This window comes from Protopterus annectens, chromosome 13.part0 (assembly GCF_019279795.1).
Source record: "Protopterus annectens isolate FY-2018-M chromosome 13.part0, PAN1.0, whole genome shotgun sequence".
Classification (NCBI taxonomy): domain Eukaryota; kingdom Metazoa; phylum Chordata; order Ceratodontiformes; family Protopteridae; genus Protopterus; species Protopterus annectens.
In genome coordinates, this window is record NC_056747.1 from 1,367,741,845 (window position 1) to 1,367,763,264 (window position 21,420).

The window sequence follows — 21,420 nt, forward strand, 5'->3', positions numbered from 1 at the left end:
TCGGGGTATGCCTTTCCACCACTACCTCTTCTTCCACGGGTGTTACTAAAGATCAAGCAGGACAAGCCCATGATGATGATTTTACTGGCCCCAAATTGGCCTCGTCAATTTTGGTACTCAACACTGATGAATCTATCCCAGGAGCCTCCTTGGATTTTACCTCCGATTCCAAATCTTTTGTCCCAACACCAGAGCCAGGTTCTTCACTCTCATGTCAGAACTCTCAGCCTGGCGAATTCAGGGTCTATGATTAATCCTTTCCTTCCCAAACAGGTCATGGATGTCATCTTAGAAGCCAGACGGCCTAGCACTAGAAAATCTTATGCAGGTAAATGGAAGAGATTTTGCACCTGGATGCATGCTCAGGGTTCGGATCCTCTCATTCCTAATATCCCATTGATTTTACATTACCTGACAGACATGTTACATAAGGGTTTATCCTTCTCCTCCATAAAAATACATGCCTCAGCTATCTCTGCACATTACAATACAGATCCTCCAATCTTTTTGCATCCACTTCTGAAACAATATCTCAGAGGAGCAAAGAATTTAAGGCCCCCTAGGACACCACCTATACCTGCCTGGGACCTCAACTATGTTCTGGAAAAACTCACTCTGCCTCCTTTTGAGCCTGCTGCCACATCTGATATTAAGTATTTATCATGGAAGACAGCTATCCTACTGGCTTTGACTTCAGCCAGGAGAGTCTCGGAGTTACAAGCACTCATGGCTGTGGAACCTTATATTATTTTTCACCAAGATAGGGTGTCTTTAAGGACTACTCCACCTTTCATGCCTAAAGTGGTTTCCAAAGTGGCTTTAAATCAAACTATTCACCTGCCAACTTTTTTCAATAATATACAAAATAAGGGGGAAATGATCTTGCATTTCTTGGATGTACACAGACAACTTCGTTTTTACCTGGACAGAACCAAGGATATCAGGAAAACAGAGCAACTGTTTTTCTTATGCAACAAATTCCCAAGGCAAAGCTATTTCAAAACAGACCATTTCTAAATGGATTGCTCATGGAATCAGATTTTGTTACTCTCATCATGGAAAGCAAATCCCCCCAAAAAATTAGAACTCACTGTACCAGAGCTGCTGCTACTTCAGCTGCCTTTCTCAGAGGAGTACCTACCAAAGATATTTTGGAAGCTGCAACTTGGAGTTCACCCAAGGCAAAGCTATTTCAAAACAGACCATTTCTAAATGGATTGCTCATGGAATCAGATTTTGTTACTCTCATCATGGAAAGCAAATCCCCCCCAAAAATTAGAACTCACTGTACCAGAGCTGCTGCTACTTCAGCTGCCTTTCTCAGAGGAGTACCTACCAAAGATATTTTGGAAGCTGCAACTTGGAGTTCAGTGTATACATTCTCTAAGCACTGTAATCTCCCTCTTTATTCTAAGTGTAGGGCAGGCTTTGCTTCTGCAGTCTTGCAGGGCCTTCTAGCCACCCCTTCTACTCTATAACCACCACCCTTTATCTCAGCTTTGGGATTCAAACCCTACAGTGATGACTGCAACAGTGAAACACAATGAACATAGTACAGTTGTGTACACTTACCATAAATGTAGATGTTCGAGTGTCTTCACTGTTGCAGTCTGGGTTACCCTCCCTCCTGCCCCCTCTTATACTTTCATTAGTGTGGTTTCCTACTTCACCCTTCTTCTGAGGTGTATTTGCTACAGGGTATGGGGTTTGTTGTATGTTACATTTTTGTTTTACTATTAGCCTTCACTTTTGGGCACCTGACATCTGGGGCAAGAAAAGCTGGAGAACATGGCGTTGGCTGGCAGCTTTGTACTCCTAGCGCTCTGACGTCAGGTAGCATGACTGAACAGCCGACGCCGGACCCAGACTTTGGGATTCTGGCCGACCGAGGACTGCCTGCTGGCAGAAAGAACCCTACAGTGATGACTGCAACAGTGAAGACACTCTAACATCTACATTTGTGGTAAGTGTACACAATTGTACTTTCTTCGTGTTTCACTGTTGCAGTCATCACATTTGGGTTATCCCTGCCAGGGTAGCCCTCAGCAGTCCCGAATACCAGAGACTTAGTATTTCTGCGTCGGTTGCTGTTGCTTGAGGACTGACATCAGGTTGTCAGTAGTGTAAAGTAAGGCAGCCGACGACATTACATCAGTCTTTCTTGCCATGGACCCAGAAGCAGAAGCAGTTCGCACGAGTGCCGGTTGGCCGCTACCTGAGTTTTCGTCTACCTTGAAGTTGAAGTCTTCTAAAGCTAAGTACCCCGTTGGGGATCCTTTTTTCTTGCACTAATCAATGTCAGAAAAAGTTAATTGTCTCGCCTGTGAAAAACAAATACCACACCGAGACTTCCACTCTTACTGCGTCACTTTTTAGGCCCAGACCATGACATCCCTCATTGTCACTTCTGTGCTTTGTTCAACCCCAGAACTATCCGTCCATCGTCAGGCCCTTATTGTAGCCAGATATTTTCGCTTACAGTTCTCGAATTCCGATATCGGTTCAGTAAGCCATCCAATAGCAGATCTTCTGAAAAAACGTAAAGATAAAGACAGAGACAGACCTCACAGGTCCAAACCTACCAACGACTCTTCCGTTAAGCTAGTTGTCAGTTCTCTGGTACTCAGTGAGGTGCTTTTGTAACCCCTGATGCCCGCTTCTGTTGATTCGCAGGCCGCTACCGAGACCCTTTTGGAGTCTGGTATGCCTCAAAACTCTTCTTCGAGTAAGGATCCTGCGGTCGTCTCAACCTTGGATGGGTCCAGAGCCGCTGAACAGGCACTAGCTTCTGAGGAAGTCCTTCACACTACCAGTACTCGACACAAACAGATGTCTTCTTTCGCGACTACCGTTCTTTCTAAAACTACCGAGTTTCTTAGGCCCAGGGTATGAACCCACACTCGGGTGCCTGCTACCTTGCCTCAATCTCAAATGCTTAAAATGGTGGAAGACTTTATCATGCTGATCAGGGGAACCTAAGCTACCCCCTCCAAAAGGAAAAGAGATCTGTCCACTGTAGTTTTGTCTGAACAAGAGTCAGATGAATTTGATGCTCCTCAATATGAAGACATGCAACCCCTCTCCACTTATGATGATTCTGATGCAGAGGATTCCATTCCTTCAGCCTCTCCACTAGAGGATTTTTTCCTTTGGGGAAACCCTGCATACCTTAAGGGAGCATTTTCAGTGGGAGAGTCGGGACTACCCTCAGTCTAAAAAGAGAATCAGGGAATTTTTAGGTCTTCCACAACACAGACCCTTGGCCATCCACCCAGTCCTGGATGTTGTGGGGGATGTTTTCCTCGAATCCAGCTTAACTCCTGATGCCTTTCCTCCTGCTCCCAGAAAACCAGACTGGTACTATAGAGTCCTTGACTCGCACACATATCTTTTTAAAAATCCTACAGCTGATCCTGAGGTAATTTCTCAAGGGCCAAAAGGGATTAAAGCAACTTCTTCGAAGAATCCCACCCCCTCAGACAGGGATTCCTGAGGATTGGACAGATGGGGTAAGAAAGTATACACCTCAGCTACTCTTGCTATCAGGGCACTAAATTCCCAGTTCCATATACTGAAATTTCAGCAACACACCTTGGAACTCCCTAAACAAAAAATGTCTTCCTTTCCTGCTTGGGCAGAAACTAAAGATTTACAAGCGTTAATGCATTCTGTGTGTCCAGTATCTAAACACACCTTGCACTGTGGTTTTGACGCCGTAGAAGCTTCTTGCCGGGCAGCAGTCACTGGATCTGTCATTAGAAGGCATGCATGGCTTAAGGAACAGCCCCTGCCAGATCATGTCAAATCTAAATTGTTGGATGCCCCTTTGCACAAAGATAACTTATTTGGCACTAAGGCAGAAGAGGTCTTGAAAAAGATGGAAGAAAAAGCAAAATCTGTGCAAACATTTGAGGATTTCTTGCAGGTTCAGCAGGCATTGTCCCTCCAACACTGGACCTTTCCTGCTCCCAACCGGCCCAGCCTAGGCCCTGTAGAAGCAGACCCCCCAGACAGCAGCCCCAGGGAATGCAGAGATCTAAGCAGTGGGACTACCTCCACTTCAAAACCAGGGAGTTCTAAGCCACCCCCTTATGGTAAGAGGTCACAATGACTCACTTCCTCCAGCCCCTCCCTGTGCCCACCTTCATTTACCCCTATGAGGAAAACTCTCCTTTCACTCAAGCACCTGGGCCACCATTAACAAGACCACTGGGTTCTGAAGATTGTGTCTCAGGGATACAGATTTTCCTTTCACACCCTTCCATCCCCAGAAGGGTTCCAAGACTTACCACCAAATCAATGGGCAGAGGCTCAAAAGCAAATCCTTTCCCTGCTCTCTATGAGGGCAGTAGAGCACGTTCCTGCAGAACAGATAGGGCAAGGTTTCTACTCCAGACTTTTTGTGGTGCCCAGAAAAGAAGGCACCGGGCATACCATCCTCGATCTATCCATTCTAAACACCTTCCTGGTGATCCCAAAATTCAAAATGCTCACCCTCCAGCAGCTGCTACCCATGCTCCCCAAGGATGCTTGGCTAGCCACCCTAGATCTAAGAGACCTACCTCCACATTCCTATCAGGGAGTCATGCAGGAATTACCTACGCTTCAGGGCAGGAACTCAACACTTTCAGTTCTCTGTGCTTCCCTTTGGCTTATCTACTGCTTCCAGTGTTTTCACAAAATGTCTGGCTCTGCCCATTGCCTTTTGCAAACAAAGAAATATTCAGTTTTACCCATACTTAGATGACTGCCTTATTCGGGCAGACAGCCAGGAAAAGCTGCTGAAGCATCTGGCCTTTGTAAAGACCCTACTAACCTCCCTAGGGTACACAATCAATGAAAAGAAATCCAAACAGGTGCCCACCCAAAGGATAATCTTCCTGGGAGCAAGTCTGGGCACAGCTTCCCAGATGGCATACTTTACTCCAGAGAAACAAATTTTCCTGACAGCCTACTTCTTTCAACTAGCCCCTAGGCCCCAGCTAACTGCAAGGAAAAACCTGCAAGCTCTGGGGTTCATGGTATCTTGCATACTACTCATTCCATATGCCAGACTACATATGAGGAAACTTCAGTGGTACCTAAAAAGCCTTTGGTGTCAACACTCTCTAGACCTGGTAACTCTTCTACCTATAATTCCTTGCCTCAGAAAAGACTTTCTTTGGTGGGCAACAGCAGTTTACTATCAAAATATTGAAATTCATATGGTTGACGATCAGAACGTCAAAATCATTACATTGAACGTTCAAAATACTGAAATTAAAAATGTTAAAGTTTAAATAGTCGACAAACACCTGCAAACTAACACTAGTGTTTTTGCAGGGGGGGGCTGCTCCCCCTGTGCCCCCACACCCCCTGCTACTTATATAGTGCTGACAAGGGTAAATCCTTGCCTGTTGTCAACATAATATTGACAGATAATTCAAATGCACTTTCTGTCGACCAAATGAACTACTTAATATTCATGTGTTGACCATATGAATTTCAACATTTTGATAGTAAACCAGCAACAGCATGCTCCCACCACAAGGGAATGCCTTTCTCCCCACCCCACCCCTGCCACCCAGACCCTCATCACAGATGCATCAGACTACGCTTGGGGTGCACACCTGGACAGCAGGTGCATACAGGGCCAATGGAGCCCACAGCAGATCCCCCTGCATGTCAGTCAAAAAGAGATGATGGCTGTGCAGCACGCTTTGATAGCTTTCAAGCCCCTTCTCTCTCCAGGGGCTCTCCTGATCAAAACCGACAACACCACTGTGATGTGGTACATCAACAAGCAGGGAGGGACTACTCATACCCTCTATGCAGGCTGGCCATGACCCTTTGGCACACAGCCTCTGCCATGCAGCTACACCTGTTAGCACAATTCCTACCAGGCTGTCTCAACTCTCTGGCAGACCAGTTAAGCAGAAATATTCTGGACCCACACGAGTGGCAACTCAACAAAAGTATCTTCACCCTAATAACTCAGAAATGGGGAACCCCGAAGGTCGACCACTTTGCCTCCCACACCAACCACCAGCTCAGGAAATTCTGCACCAGGGAGCATCACTGCATGGCTTGGAAAGTGGATGCCCTGTCCTTCCCCTGGGTCAGTTTATCGGTCTATGCCTTTCCTCCCGTACCTCTCATCCCCAAGGTACTGCTCAAAATAAGGGAGGAAAACCAAAGGACCATTCTTATAGCTCCAGACTGGCCCCGGCAGCACTGGTACCCCTTGCTGCGCAGCCTGTCCTCGCTACCCCCATGGCATCTTTCTCAGATTCCAAACCTCCTGACCCAGAGGAAAGGGGAGTTCATGCATCCCCAATTGCAGACACTTTGTTTGGCAGCTTGGCTTATTCCCTAACCCTGAACCAATCTGCCAACCTCAGTAAACAGGTTCTGGATGTTATCCATGAGGCCAGACATCCTAGCACCAGGAAATCTTATGCTAATAAATGGAAAAGGTTCCGCACCTGGATCCAAGCTAAGGGAGCCAATACGGCACAGCCCTCCCTCTCATCCTGGGTTACTTAGCTGACCTACTACACAGTGGCCTCTCTTTCTCCTGTATAAAAATTCATGCCTCTGCTGTTTCTGCTCATTTTCCCACTGACCAGCCTCTTTTCTCGCACCCTTTGATCAAACAATTCCTAAGAGGGGCTAGCAACTTAAGGCCCCCCCAGAAGGGCACCAACATCAGCTTGGGACCTTAACTTTGTATTGGAAAAGCTCGATCTGCCCCCTTTCGAACCAGCTTCTTCTGCAGAGCTAAAATTTCTCTCCTGGAAGACAGCATTTCTTCTGGCCATCACTTCAGCCAGAAGAGTCTCTGAGCTGCAGGCACTCATGGCTGTGGAACCTTTCATCTTCCATGCAGACAGGGTATCCCACAGAACTAACCCATCCTTCATGCCCAAGGTGGTGTCCAGTGTGGCTCTCAACCAATCCATTCATTTGTCCACCTTCGTTCCTAATCCCCAGAACAAGGGGAAAGGATTATTCACTCTCTAGATGTGCACAGGCAACTCAGATTCTGTCTAGACAGTACTAAATCCTTCAGAAAGTCTGATCAATTTCTGGTTAGCTTTGCTACAGGGGCAGAAGGCAAAGCCATCTCCAAACAAACCATTTCCAAATGGATAGCACACTGCATCCATTTCTGCCACAAACAGCATGGAAAGCCTCCCCCCAAGGGTGTCAGGACACACTCCACCAGAGCAGCCTCCACCTCTGCAGCTTTCCTCAGAGTAGTCCCCACCAGGGACATCCTGGAGGCTGCCACCTGGACATCTGTTCACACTTTTACCAAGCATTGCTGCCTGCCCCTCTTCTCTAAATCCAAGGCAGGGTTTGCCTCTGCAGTCTTTCAGGGCATCCTAGCCAGCCCCTAGTTTTATTGACTGCCTCCACCCTTTTCCTCCGCTTTGGGAATCAACCCAAATCTGATGACTGCAACAGTGAAACACGAAGAACATAGTACAGTTGTGTGTACGTACTATAAATGTAGATGTTCGAGTGTATTCACTGCTGCAGTCCTGGTTTCCCTCCCTCCATCCCCCTTTCTCCTCTTATTACCATTCTAACTTGTTGTTCTCCTTCCTTACAAGGGACTTATTGCTATTTATTTTCCACTGGTGGGGTTTCTTCCATCAGAACCTGGACTCCTACTTGGGGGCTCTTGACAGGTTAGGGCAAAAAAAGCTGATGTAATGGTATCTGCTGCCTTACTTTATACTACTGACGACCTGACTTCAGTCCTCAAGCAACAGCAACCAACACAGAAATACCAAGTCTCTGGTATTCGGGCCGGTCGAGGGCTACCCTGGCAGGGATAACCCAAATGTGATGACTGCAACAGTGAATACACTCTTAACATCTACATTTATGGTAAGTGTACACAACTGTACTTTTGGCGTTGTTATAGGTGGAAGGGATGTTGTTTACATATTATGTAGTTTTCAATGTTATGATGCAAAGTTTGTGCTCTGAGTTTTCGATGTTTTGGGTTTTCCATGTCTTGATCTCAGTGTTGTGAGTTTCGATGTTATGAGAATTAGATGTATTGAAGGGGAACCATGTTATAGGGCATTATTGGAGCATTGTACAGTACCATCTTCAGATGTTCATCATGTTACACTGTTGCAGTCATTACAATTGGGTTATCCTGCTGGCAGACTACCCGCAGATGGCCTGAGTTCCAAAGTGTAGGTCCGGCGTCGGTTGCTGTTGCCTCCTCCCTGACGTCAGTGCGCCAGGGGTATAAAAGATGCAGCCGATGCCATTTTCTTCAGTCTCTCTTGCCAGGCGGTGCCCGAAGCAAAAGCAGTTCACAAGTGCCGGTCGGCCAACTCCTGAGATTTTCAAATTCGAATTTCAGATCTGAAGTATTCATTAAAGCTAAGTACCCCATTGGGGAAACTTTTTTCTTGCTCCAGACCGATGTCAGAAAAAGTTAATAATTGTATTTCTTGTGGGAAGCAAATACCTCATAAGGATTTTCATTCTTACTGTATTCTTTGCCTAGGCCCTGACCACGACGTTGCTAGTTGTCGGTTTTGTGCTAGATTTAACCAACGCATTATTAAGCGTCTGTACGAATTTGCATTTCATTACTTTGGCAGAAGATTCAATTATATAATGTCGTCGGAACAGCCGACTACCGGTGTTTATAAAAAGCGAAAAGAAAAGGACAGGCTTCCGAGGTCCAAAACCGACGACGAGGCTTCTGTTAGGCCTGTTGCCAGTTTCAGTGAGGCCCTTTCGCAGCCCCTCATGCCCGCTACCTGAGAGCCACAGGCCGCTTCCGACTCCCACGTGGAGCCGACTAAGCCACTGGAAACTCAAGGTATTGGACACTCGGAAACTATTCCCTCAGATGGGTCCAGAGCCGCTGAGCAGGTATCGGCTTCTGAGGGTGTTTTCAGACCTACACAGTTGTATGTAAAGCCAACCTCCGCTTCAGAGGCAAAGACTAAAGCAGCTCTAAAGACAAAGAAACAAGTACAGCATTCTCCTGGACAGACTTCCATGCCTAAAAAACAGATGCTTAAAATAGCTGAAGACCTAATTACTTTGATCAGGGTTCCCATCCCCCTCCTGATAAGAGGCCTAGGCAAGAGATAGACTATTAATCTTCAGATTAGGTTTCCATTTCCTCTGATTCCTCTTCTGAACAGGAATATTCCCTTCCTCCTTATGAGGATTCTGATGCTGAAGTATCTTTCCCTTCAGCCTCTCCTCCTGAGGATTATTCTTTTGGGGGAGACCCTGCATACTATGAGGGAGCATTTCCACTGGGGGAGCCAAGATTACTCTGAATCCAAGAAAAGGCTCAGAGACTTCCTTTTATTACTTCAGCACAGACCCCTTGCTATTCCTCCTGTTTTAGATATTGTAGATGATGTTTTTACAAAGTCTGGTCTATCTCCTGACTCTTTACCACCAGCTCCTGTAAAGCCAGACAGATACTACAGGGTTCCTGATTCACATAAATTTCTTTACAAAAACCCTGCTGCTGACCCAGAAACTTTTTCTCAGGGTCCCAAGGGTGTCAAGGCTTCCACTGCAAAACACCCTATCCCCTCTGATAGGGATTCAAGGGTCCTGGACAGATGGGGGAAAAAGATTTATATTTCTGCTACCTTGGCTGTAAGAGCTTTAAATCGTCAGTTTTATATGCTTAAATATCAGCAATATCTTATGTCACTGCTTAAACAGAAAATGTTGGCAAATTCAGAATGTGCAGAAAACAAAGAAATGCAGGATTTATTGCATGCAGCTGAACAAGTGGGAAAGCATACTTTGCAATGTGGTTTTGATTCTCTAGAGGCCTCCTGCAGGGCCGCTGTTACAGGTTCTGTCATTATGAGGCATGCTTGGTTAAAAGAACAGAATCTGCCTGATCATGTTAAAGCAAAACTATTAGATGCTCCATTACAACATGATACCTTGTTTGGTGTTAAAACAGAAGAGGTGTTGAAGAAAATGGAAGACAAAGCTAAATCCATGCAAACAGTGAAGGATTTCTTACAGGTACAGCCTCCCAGATTTAGCAGGAACTGGCCTACAAAGAATTGGTCCTTTCCAGTGTCAGACAGGCCACAAAGAGGCAGATACAGACGCCCCAGAGGCAGAACACAGCCCCAAGGCTCATACTGGCCTAAACAGTGGGGTGCTTCTACCTCCAAAAGTGGAGAGGAAAACTCACAGCCATACAGGAAACAGTCTCAATGACTTCCCCCTGCCAGCACCAAGCACTTACCTTCTGACAGCTCCTTTGTGGGGAAAACTAGCACTTTTTTCACAAAATTGGCACATGATCACCCAGGACAAATGGGGGTTAAATATCATATCTCAAGGCTACAGGTTTCACTTTCACACCCTGCCAAGGCCAAACGGTATGCCAGAACTGCCATGCAATCAATGGGCAGAAGCACAACAACAAGTTTGATCTCTCCTGGACATGAGAGCCATTCAACAAGTACTACAGCAAGAGCAGGGACTAGGATTTTACTCAAGGCTATTCCTGGTACCCAGAAAGGACAAAGCCTGGAGACCAATACTGGACCTGTCTATCCTAAACACATACCTGGATATTTCAAAATATTAACTCTGCAGCAGCTTCTGCCCATGCTGGGCAAGAAAGCTTGGCTTGTGACTTTAGACCTAAAAGAGGCATACCTGCATGTCCCAATCAGACAGTCATGCAGAAGATACCTCAGATTCTTAGCTGGCTCAATGCACTACCAATTCTCTGCACTGCTCTTTGGCTTATCTACTGCGTCTAGGGTCTTCACAAAATGCCTGGCACCAGTAATTGCATTCTGCAGACAAAGAGGAATACAAATATATCCTTACTTGGACGACTGCCTTATTGAAACAGAGAACAAGGACATCCTACTACAGCATTTGGCATTTGTAAAAAGATTACTAACAGGTCTAGGGTACACAGTAAACGAAAAGAAATCAAAACTCGTACCTTCTCAAGAGATAATATTCCTGGGTGCAAGCTTAAATACAACTGCCCAGATGGCTTATCTCACGCCAAACAAACACAGACAAATGACTACTTATTTCAAAATGTTGGCAACGTGTATGCAGTCATTTAGCTTTAAAGTGACAGGACTTTGTGTCAGATGTTAGGGTCTGAGGACATTGTGCCTGACTGCACCCATTTTGCAAGATTTAACCAGAAGGTGTTCAGGTGAGAAGTAAAGTCTTTGTGGTACTATTATCTTGCATGTTGTGTTTCCAGTCCCAGGCTTTCATGGTGTCACCCAGACCCACCATTGACAGCCTGATAAAAACATGGGCCTGGAGAAGAAATTTTTTAAGGTTGACTGTTGGAGTCTGAAGCCCCCCCCCCACCACCACCAACCAGGTTGTCAAGAGTATGTGATTTGACAGTTTGTCTTTAGCCCTCAAGTCAGAAATCTGCCGAGAACTCTGGTGCAACCTGTTTGGAGGCAACCATGTACTGGTATGGGCATGTCCTCACAAATGTAATTTAGCTTGTCAGTTGGCCCAAGAGGCTTTGGATTTTGATGCCAAGATTGTATTAAGCAAGGGTTGGGCATTGTGTCACCACACTAATGCAGTATTTGGACTGTGGTCTAGGCATCTGCCCATAATTGAAGTATTCAAAGGCAGTCTCCATTTTCCAAGCTTCAGTACAGTCCAAACTGAAGCAGACATCTCCTAGCTTGCTACAGCCTGTGCAAGGTGGGCTTTTTTCACCTTCTTTCCAGGCTTCTTTACAGGTGTTTTTCAGGTTAACTCGTGACTTTATAGAATTTCAAAGAACTCTCATTGTCTCTGAAGAAGAAAATGAAATCATTAACTTCATTTTATCTGCAACCTGTGGGTATTCGGATCCATATCAGATCCGAGCCGGCAACTTATTTTCTAGCATCTGCTCTGAGCTCCTCCCCCTACTCATAACACACCACCATCTCCTATCTTCCCTTAGATCTCGTTTGCCGCACCATAGTGAGCATCGTGGTCTTTTTTTGCTCTTAGCTTCAGGGATAAGTAAGTTAATTATTTCTGTATTGTGTGTAAGTGGTTGTTAGTCCCCCCCTTTTAGTGTACGTTGTTCGTCAGTTATAGCTTTCAAAAAAAAAAGTTTTTCTTTCTGAGAGTAGTTTCTAGGCCCACTTCCCTTAAGTGTGTGCTAGCGTGTTGTGTTCCCTCTTTAGGGAGTGGCGATTAGTTTTTAGACTATGGCTGATCAGCCTGTCAGTTTTCAAAAAATGCACAGTGTGTGGCCATAAGCTCTCACCGGCTGATGGTCACATTCTGTGTGTAATCTGTTTGGGACTGCCCCATTTATCCACCCAGTGTACAGTCTGTGCAGGCTTCAACCCGACGGCCCTCAGGGATAGGAAGGCCAAATCGATTGCCAAGGGTCTTCTCCCTGCCTCCATGCTGGATTTTGCCATGGCCTCGGTCTCTGGTACTCCCACCCAACCACCCACTCGGACAGGGACTCAAACCCCCGCTAGTTCTGGTGTTGGGGAAGATAAAGACAAGGAAAAAGAAAAAGCAAAAGAGAGAAAAAGAAAAGGACAAAGAAAGGCGCAAGGAAGACAGAGAGGAAGAGGGATAGGCCTCGCAAGAGGTCTCCGGATAGGGAACCCTTCACTACTCCACCATCCAAGACTTGAGGCCAACTTCTCCAAGGCTCCGCTCACCCCGTTTCTCACTGGAGCCGATTAAGTCTTCCGATCCGAGGCCTTTCTCAGCCTTCCTGCGCAGAACAGCCAGATCCAAGTCAGTCGCCTATTTGCGATCAACTCTGAGCCTATTGGACTTGAACATGGACAGGATGATGCGGAGATTCATTCAGACCCAAATACAGATGGGAGTCTTGCCAGGCCCCCTCCCTCCGGAGGGGGGGACCTCCATGCCTTTTTTCCACCCCATCTCTCCTTCCCCGATCCGTGCAGCTGCTTCGGGGTTTTTGGATCCGAGACTCTTTGGAGCTGGTAGCTCGGTGCCGACGGTTCCTCCAACCTCGACTCTGGCTGTTACCTCGAGTTCCTTGGATCCCGGCTAGTTCGGATCCGAGCGACTCTCGGAGCCATGGACAGGGAGTCTGACCTGAGGGAATGGATCCATCTTCGGCTCTGACCTTTTCGGATCTGCATCGTTCCCGTGGACCTCAGGCTACCCTTGCCTCGGCTCCGATCCCCGCTTTGGACCCTGGGAGAGCTTCTTCCTTGCTGGGTGCCAAGGAGGTATGCTCTCCTTCGGCGTTCAAAGTGGTGGAGAGGGTTCTCTCCCTGGGATTGAGACATCAGCCCATCCCCTCGCATTCCACCCAGACTCCACTGGATTTGGTGATGACTCCCTTCATCCTGTCTCTTGGACAGCCGGTGCCAGAGGAGCCCCAGGTTATTCTCCTTGAGGAACCCCCCACGGCTCGCAAGTCCGCTTCAGAGTCTCCCACTGAAGAGGGGCCCCATAAGCGCATGTGCAAAAGGAGGCACTTGGACTCCCCTGAGTCCTTCACTATGGACACGGATTTAGATGGAGAAGGCTTCCCCAGGTCACCTCCTGAAGATGTCTCCTTTGGAGACATCATGGAGATCCTCCTCCAGAGGGGAGGTTGGTCAGCCCTAAAACCTTCTACAGATGAGTGCGTGTTCCTGGAGGCCTTTGGCACGGGCCCGTCTACTTTCTGGGTATCCCCGCCAGTGGACTGCTTGGTGGACCTTATCACTACATGGGCATGGAAGGAGCCTGACACCGTAGAGCCCATCCCCAAATGCCCCGACAAGATTCTTTCTCCTCCCACCGACAGGCAACCTTGGTCTAAAGAAGCCCCCGTTGACGCTATGGTGGTCGCAGCAGCCACCAAGAAGGAACTGGTGCAAGAGAGTTCCTCAGTCCACCCTCTGGACAAGGAGTCCAGGTTGGTGGATAGGTTTGGGAAGCACGTTTATTCGTCAGTGACCTTTTCCATCCATGTGCTGAACTATTTGGCACATGTGATACGGCTGCAGCGAGACCTTGTCTCGGAATTCGCTGTCTCTCCCCCAAGAGTCTTTATCACAGCAGGACAAACAACTGTTCTCTGCGAAAAGAAGTCTGTATCAAATAAGTCCATGTGTCTCCTTTCCCACGCACGTAAGGAACAGCTAGGCAGCTGGGACAGGCATAGCCATGAGGCGTCACACCTGGCTCAGGTTGTGTCAGTTTGCGGACCCTTTCAAGGCATCCTTTACTAATGCTCCCTACGATGGTTCCTCCCTTTTCGAGAAGACCGTACGTGACACTCTCTTGTCCAGAGCGAAAAAGACGGGAAGACTTTGTCTGCCGTCGGGATCCGCTTCTCTAACCCTCAGCTGTCCTTTCCTAGGAACCAAAGAGTGCAAAAGAAGATGTGGTTCCGGAAATCTCAGTTTTCCCAGGAGTTTCAAGTCAACTCTTCTCCCAGAGGCAGAGGGGGACAGGATCGACGCCGACCCAGAGGTAGAGGGGGTCCCAGGAATTTCGGGTCTAGGGAACCTTTTTCTGACAGGCCCACTCAGCAGCCCTGAGGGGTTGCCCGACTGTCCTACTCTGGAGGCAGTCGGGGGGAGATTGTCATTGCACCTAGCGGCATGGGAGTCAATAACTGCAGATCGTTGGTTGCTACAAATAATATCCAGAGGCTACACTATCCCATTTGTTGCCCCACCAAGTGCTACAAGACGCCTCCCAGATGTCCCACCCTCTCACAGGGAGGCTGCAGCTCTAGGGGTTTCTAAGCTGCTTCACAAACGAGCCATCGAACCCTCTTGACCAGTCTGGATTAGGCGTTTACTCCAGGTTCTTTTTAGTGCCAAAAAAGATGGGGGACCTCAGGCCCATTTTGGACCTGTCAACCTTGAACCTCTCTGTCGCCAAACAAAAGTTCTGGATGGTCACCCTACAGTCCATTCTACCTTGTCTCTGAGAGTGCGACTTGATGTGCTCGTTAGACCTCCAGGATGCTTACTTACCATATCAAGGTCCACAGAAGCTCCAGGGGGTTTCTTCTCTTCCAGCTGGGAGCCAGTCACTTCCAGTTCAGAGTGCTACCCTTTGGTCTCATCACAGTCCCCGGGGTGTTCACCAAGGTAATGGCAGTAGTAGCAGCTCACCTGAGGCTTCAGGGAATTCGGGTATTTCCTTACCTGGACGACTGGCTCTTCGCTGCATCCACCAAGCGTCTTCTGTGTCTGGCCCGAGACTACTTCTCTTGGCAGATCGGCTGGGGATTGCAATGTTCACAAATGCCTTTTGCAACCAGTACAAGTTCTAGACTTTGTCGGGGCATGGCTAGACACATTTGCAGCTAAATGTTTTCTTAACACCAGACAGGATCTTACACCTCAGGTACCACATCGATCTAATCATGAACCTCAAATTTACAAAGGCAAGCGATGTTCTCCGGGCCCTTGGCTCCATGGCTGCCTCGATCTCTATTCTCCCTTGTGCACGCCTTCATATGCGGGTCCTTGGACTCTAGCTGTCCAGTGGTCTTGGCTAGACCTGCCCATGGATTTTCCGATAAGGATCAGTCACACCTGCAGGACATCTCTCCTTTGGTGACTCCATTCACCGGACGTTGCTTTTTTGTGTCAGCTCCAGCCCAAGCCACAGTGACCATGAACGCCTCCCAACTCGGGTGGGGGGGGGCACTGTTCGGGAAGGACAGTCCAAGGCACGTGGTCCCAGATAGAGACCAAGTTGCACATATATGCTCTAGAGATGAGGGCAGTGCTTTTAGTATTGAAAGCCTTCCACACTGTTCTTCCTCTGGGTACGATTGCAATTCAATCAGACAACATGTCAGTTGTTTGGTATATCAACAAGCAGGGGGAATCCAGATCTTATCCTGTGTCTCGAGGCCATGAGAGTGTGGGAGTGGGCGATTTCCACCGGTCGGTTTCAGATTGCAATGCACATCCTGGGACGCTCCCAACATTTTAGCCGACAGATTGAATAGGGCTATTCTGATGCCGTACGAGTGGTCTCTGAAACGGTCAGTAGCGGAGGAGATATTCCTTGCATGGGGACAGCCTTGCTGCTATCTCTTCGCATCTCCTTCCAAAGCGAAGTGCAGCGAGTTCTTAGCTCTGATTCCCTCACCAGGGGATGCCCCCAGAGATGCTCTAGTCCATTTTTGGCACCCCGGGCTACTGAATGCTTACCCACTGTTACCACTCATTCCGAAGTTTCTTCAGAAAGCTTGCCGACTGGGGTGCCAAGTGATCCTCATTGCCCTATTCTGGCCACAAGTTTGGTTCCCCTTCCTTTGGTCTAATCTTCTAGCGCCTCAGTGGATTCAGGATCCCTGCCCGGATGTAATCTGTCATCCTTCAGGTACCTACCCTCCCAATCTGGACAGTCTCAAGCTAACAGCTTGGCTGCTCCAGTTCCCTTGATTGCCAGGACTCCCGGTCTTTCATCCCCTGTAAAATCTATATTAGTGGCTTCTCTTAAAGATTCCACTAGGAATGTCTATCGCAGTAAATGGAGACATTTCTCTATCTGGGCCTCTCCCGAAAAACTTGGATCCTTTTACAGCCCCTGTTCCAGTGGTGTTGGATTTCTTAACTAGTATTTTTCAGCAAGTAGCTAGTTCCTCCACGGTGAAAGTACAACTGGCAGCCATTTCTAAAATAAAATAAGATTGCACTGGCCTCTTCTAGGCTATGTAAAACCTTTCTGAAAGGCACCTTTCTTCTGCGTCCTCCCATCAAAGATTCAGTTCCTCCTTGGGACCTCACTTTGGTTCTCCAGTCATTAGTAACTCCTCCTTTTGAACCTGCTGCATCAGTGAATTTAAAGTTTTTGTCTTGGAAGACAGCCTTGCTAGTGGCTATTACTTTGCTAGGAGGGTCTCTGAGCTGTAGGCTTTGTCTGCCGTGCCTCCTTATTTGGCCTTCCATAAGGACATGGTCTCTCTCCGTACAAATCCTTCATTTTTAGTGGCATCTCAATCAAACATAAACCAAACAATTAATCTACCTGTTTTCTTTCCAAATTTTCAGAACAAAGGGGAATATAAACTTCATTTGTTAGATGTTCATAGACAACTTTGTTTCTGCCTTCATAGAACACAATCCTTCCGCAAGTCTGATCAGTTATTTGTCTCATTTTCTAAACCTTGTTTGGGAAAGGCCATTTTCAAGGTCTCTTTAGCCAGATGGATCATTCCTTGCATTCTACACATTTACAAAGCCAAGGGTTTATCTCCTCCTGGTCTGATTAAAACTCACTCTACCAGGTCCATGGCGACTTCCGCTGCTTTTTGGTATAAGGTTCCTTTGGATAACATTTGCTCAGCAGCAACTTGGTCAAATTCTCATACTTTTATCTCTCATTACAAATTAGATCTGATTTCCAGAGGGAGAGCATCATTTTGGCTCTGCGGTGCTCAGGAATATCCTTCCATGAGGGCCTCCCAGGATTTGTTGAGTAGCTGGAGAGTCTGTCCCACAGGTTGCAGATAAAATGAAGTTAACTATTTCAGATAAAGAAGTTATGTATTCACCATAACGTTCCATCTGAGTAGTTATACTTCATTTTTCTGCAGCCTTCCCACCCTCCGTCCCCCTGACCTTTTCATGTTAACAGACAGGTTTATTTAGTTGAGTTGCTAATGTCTATAGTTGCAGCATACTCTATCTGAGGGAAGATGGGAGATGGTGGTGTGTTATGGGTAGGGGGAGGAGCTCGGAGCAGATGCTAGAAAATAAGTTACCGGCTCGGATCCGATATGGATCCGAATACCCACAGATTGCAGAAAAATGAAGTATAACTACTCAGATGGAACGTTATGGTGAGTACATAACTTCTTTTTCCTGTGCTTCCTGAGGGATGTTAATCGTGTTACCCTGCTGCAGTCATCACACTTGGGTTATCCTGTCGTCAGGCGGTCCCGCAGTCGGCCTGAATTCCAAAGTCTTGGTTCGGCGTTGGTTGCTGTCGCTTCTTCCCTGACGTCAGTGCGCCAGGAGTATATAAGAGGCATCCGACGCCATTTTCTTCAGCCTTTCTTGCCGCGTTGTGCCCGAAGCAGAAGCAGTTCGCAAGTGCTGGTTGGCCGACACCTGAGAGTTTCGAATAGAGTTTCAGTCCGAAGTCTTCAAAGCTAAGTACCCCGTTGGGGAACCTTTTCTTGCCTCAGTCTGATGTCAGAAAAAGTTAATAATTGCATTTCTTGTGGGAAGCAAATACCTCATAAGGACTTTCATTCTTATTGCATACCTTGCCTAGGCCCAGACCATGACGTCACTGGTTGTCGGTTTTGTGCTAGGTTCAATAAGCGAACTATAAAGCAACGCTTTGATTTCGCACGACACTACTTCGGTAGGAAATTTAATTACACTATGCCGTCAGAGCAACCGACTACCGGCGTGCATAAAAAACGCAAAGATAAAGACGGGCAGCCTAGATCCAAGCCAGACTCCGAGGCCTCGGCTGGGCCAGTCGCCGGTTTTCAGTGAGGCGCCTATGCAGCCCCTGGCTACTGCAGAATTGGAACCCCAGACCGCTTCGGATTCTCTAGCAGAGAGTTATAGGCCGACGCAGCCATTTTCTTTAGGCCCTACCGACGACATTGTAGAGAGAGAAGCCGTTGCTGTAGAAACGCATTTGGTTTCAGAAGGTGTCTTCAGACTGACTACTCTCATCATAAAATCTTATGCTAAGCTTAAGACTGCTCTAAAACCAAAAAAGACTGCACTTCAGTCTCCAGTTCAAGGCCCCATGCCTAAGAAACAGATGCTTAAAATGGCTGAAGATTTGATTTCTTTAATCAGGGGATGTTCTTCATTCCACATTGCTGCAGTCCTAACTATTGGGGTAGTCCGCTGTCCAGTCGGCCCGAATACCAAAGTATACGTCTGACGTCGGTCACGGCGCATTAGACTGACGTCAGTACGTCAGGGTACTAATGCGCATGCCCGACGTCATATCCTCAGTCTTTTTTGCCGCATGGTCCGATGCAGAAGCAGTTTTGCGAGTGCAGGTTGGCGTTCTGAAAGTTTCTGAAGTCAGAGTTTCAGACCGAATCAAAGTTGGCTAAGTACCCGTTGGGAATATTTTGGTTTTTCTTGCCTCAGTATTTAACCGGATGTCAGAAAAAGTGAATAACTGTATTTCTTGTGGGAAACAGATACCTCATAGGGATTACCATACTTTGTGTATACCTTGTTTAGGGCCTGAGCACGACGTTGTTGGATGCCGCTCTTGTGCTAGATTTAACAAACGCACTATTAAGAGAAGGTTAGACTGTGCCAGGTTAGTGTTTGGGAAGCGTTGTAATTATAAAATGCCGTCGGATGCTCCGACGCCCGCTTCAGCCAAAAAGTGCAAGGACAAAGCAGCGAAGCCTAGAGTGGAAGAACCGACAGTCCCGGACGTCTGTTCTTTAGAAGGCTCAGTGGAGCCAGAGGTTCTGCCAGGAGTTTCCTTGGAGTCTCAGGGAGAAACTTTACTGTTACAGGATGTGTCCTCTCAGGAAGTAGGCCAGGCTGAAGGGGCTTCTCAGGTGGCTGTTCTTCCCTCTCTTCCTAAGGTGGCTAGGGCCTCGCCTTCTGTTGCCAAGGCTTCTTTAAGGGGCAGGCCTACTTTAGCTTCAGTGGGGGTTTCTCCGAGTGTTTCAGGGTCTTTGCCTAAGAAGCATATGCTAAAAATGGCAGAGGATTTGATTACAATGATTAGAGGTTCTATGCCCCCCCCTGATAAGAGGCTTAGGGTGGAACCTGAGTTTGAGAGTTTTGAGCAATGTTCGGAGGCTTCTGAGTCTTCGGCTGAAGACTTGCAGGAGTATCCTCCTTATTCTGATTCTGATGTGGATGATTCTATTCCTTCAGCTTCTCCTCCTGAGGATTTTTCATTTTCAGAGACTCTGCATTCCATGAGGGAGCATTTTAAATGGGAAGGTCAAGATTTCTCTGATTCCAGAAAGAGGCTTAGGGAATTCTTGTTTTTACCCCAGCATAGGCCTTTAGCTATACCTCCTGTTCTGAATGTGGTGGAAGTTGTTTTTGCAGAGGCTTCCCTGAATCCTGATTCTCTGCCTCCTGCCCCAGTTAAACCGGATAGGTACTATAGGGTGCCTGAAGCTCATAAGTATCTGTTTATGAGTCCTAGGACAGACCTGTAAACTATCTCTCAGGGGCCTAAAGGTGTGAAGGCCTCTGTTGTTAAAAATCCTGTTCCTCCTGATAAAGAGGCAAGGGCTTTGGATAGATGGGGAAAGAAAGTGTACACTTCTTCCACTTTAGCCATGAGGGCGTTGAATTGTCAGTTTCATATGTTAAAATATCAGAATTATCTCCTTTCACAATTGAAGTCTAAGGTGGATGCTCTGGCTGAAGGCATTGAGTGTAAAGAGTTGCAGGATTTAGTTCATGTTTCTGAACAAGTGGGAAAGCATTCCTTGCAGTGTGGTTTTGATGCTGTGCAGGCATCCTCGAGGGTGGCTGCCACTGGTTCTGTTCTTCGTAGGCACGCCTGGTTGAGAGATCAGAACTTAGCTGAGCATGTTAAGACAAGGATTTTGGATGCTCCTTTACAGTCTGATGTGTTGTTTGGTTCGCCTGTGGAAGCAGTTTTAAAGAAAATGGAGGACAAGGCTAAGTCTATGCAAACTGTTAAGGATTTTTTGCAGGTGCAGCCTCCGAAGTTTAGTAGAAATTGGCCTTCTAAGGGGTGGACTTATCCTGCTTATGATTCCCAGTCTAGGGGTAGGTCTAGACGTGGTAGAGGCAGAGCTCAAGGTTCTTTTAGGCCTAGGACAGGGAGTTCACCTGCTCAGACTTCTGGTGAGGGCAGGGGTCAGTCCTTTCGTAAGCAGACCCAATGACCTGCCTTTTCAGCTGCCAGTACTTTCCCGCCTGGCAGCACCTCTGGGAGGACGGCTGTCTCTTTTCAAAGAAAATTGGGATTTAATTACCCAAGACAGATGGGTTCTGGATATCATTTACCACGGCTACAGGTTTTATTTCCATACCTTGCCTCCTTTCAAAGGCATGCCAGACGTTCCTCCTCTACAAAGAACAGAGGCTCACAAGCAAATTTCTCTGTTGCTCCAAATAGGGGCCATTCAGTCAGTTCCTGTGCCAGAAAGGGGCCTAGGATTTTATTCTCGCCTGTTCCTAGTACCAAAAAAGGGGAACACGTGGAGACCAATTTTGGATTTATCTATCCTCAACACTTATCTGGACATTCCAAAGTTCAAAATGTTGACGTTACAACAGCTTTTACCTCTGCTGGGCAAAGATCACTGGATGGTAACTTTAGATCTCAAGGAAGCTTACCTTCATGTGCCTATAAGACTAAGTTGCAGGAAGTATCTGCGTTTTCGAGCTGCAAATTCTCATTATCAGTTCTCTGCATTGCCCTTTGGCTTATCTACTGCCCCCAGAGTATTCACAAAGGTTCTGG

General features: G+C 47.1%; 1 protein-coding gene across 1 annotated transcript in view; it reads left to right on the forward strand.

Annotated features, from left to right (window-relative positions):
* The window catches only part of UBE2Z (ubiquitin conjugating enzyme E2 Z), a 635,363-nt gene that overhangs the window by 246,720 nt on the left and 367,223 nt on the right, over positions 1–21,420 (forward strand). The window lies entirely within an intron of this gene.